This window comes from Monopterus albus, unplaced genomic scaffold (assembly GCF_001952655.1).
Source record: "Monopterus albus unplaced genomic scaffold, M_albus_1.0 scaffold40.1, whole genome shotgun sequence".
In the NCBI taxonomy this organism is placed as follows: Eukaryota; Metazoa; Chordata; class Actinopteri; order Synbranchiformes; family Synbranchidae; genus Monopterus; species Monopterus albus.
The window spans coordinates 2,526,493-2,527,337 of NW_018127920.1; positions in this window are offsets into that span (position 1 = coordinate 2,526,493).

The window sequence follows — 845 nt, forward strand, 5'->3', positions numbered from 1 at the left end:
TGTATTGTACAACTGCAAAGTCTCTTGATTTACTTCAAACATTAGTCAAAAAATAAGACGCATTACAGGTTGTTTTTATTTGATGTACAGAAGTTTACAGACAAAAACATCCAATGAACACATATAACAGGTCTTAAATATTTGAAATAATTTCAACCCTCTGGTTAAAGCACTGTATGTACACTGTGAAGGACACACACAAAATAAACTCACACCCCAAAAAATGAGGTGATAATAAAAGTTACCACTCCACAATTAAGAGTGAAGTCTATACACACTATATGCTTTGATCTATATACTGTAGTAGCATAATGAGCGAAATGCGAAAGATTCTCATTCTTCAAACAGACCAATACACTTTCAACTACACAAACAGAAACACACACAAAGGCAATACATTCCACAATCAGTATGCATGTGTGAAAAGTACTTCCCATATGTAGGAAACATCCTAAAACAAAGTATAGGCCATAATGAATACGTCTTATGTCATCTAGTTCTGAGTCACTAATTCAAAATGCATCAGGCTAAAGATGCATGTCCAGAATTATCATCACCTCTCATGTTCCCTGTTTCTGGTGTAAATAACCTTTCTGTGTGACAGAAACGTCACTTTGTCGTCTATGAACAGGATACAAAGTTATAAATAAATTTAAAAAGCTTCAGTAAAAACGCTCCACCAACAGTCTAACACAGCTGCATAGTGTGTGTTGTCCTGAGTGCTGCCTTGGTACTAGAGAAGTAACGCATCTTGAGTGTGGACAAACTGATGTTGTCATGGCAGGAAGCTTAAAGTGCAAGTGTAACGGGCTTTACCGGGTGCAACACTCCTTGGCCGTCGGCGG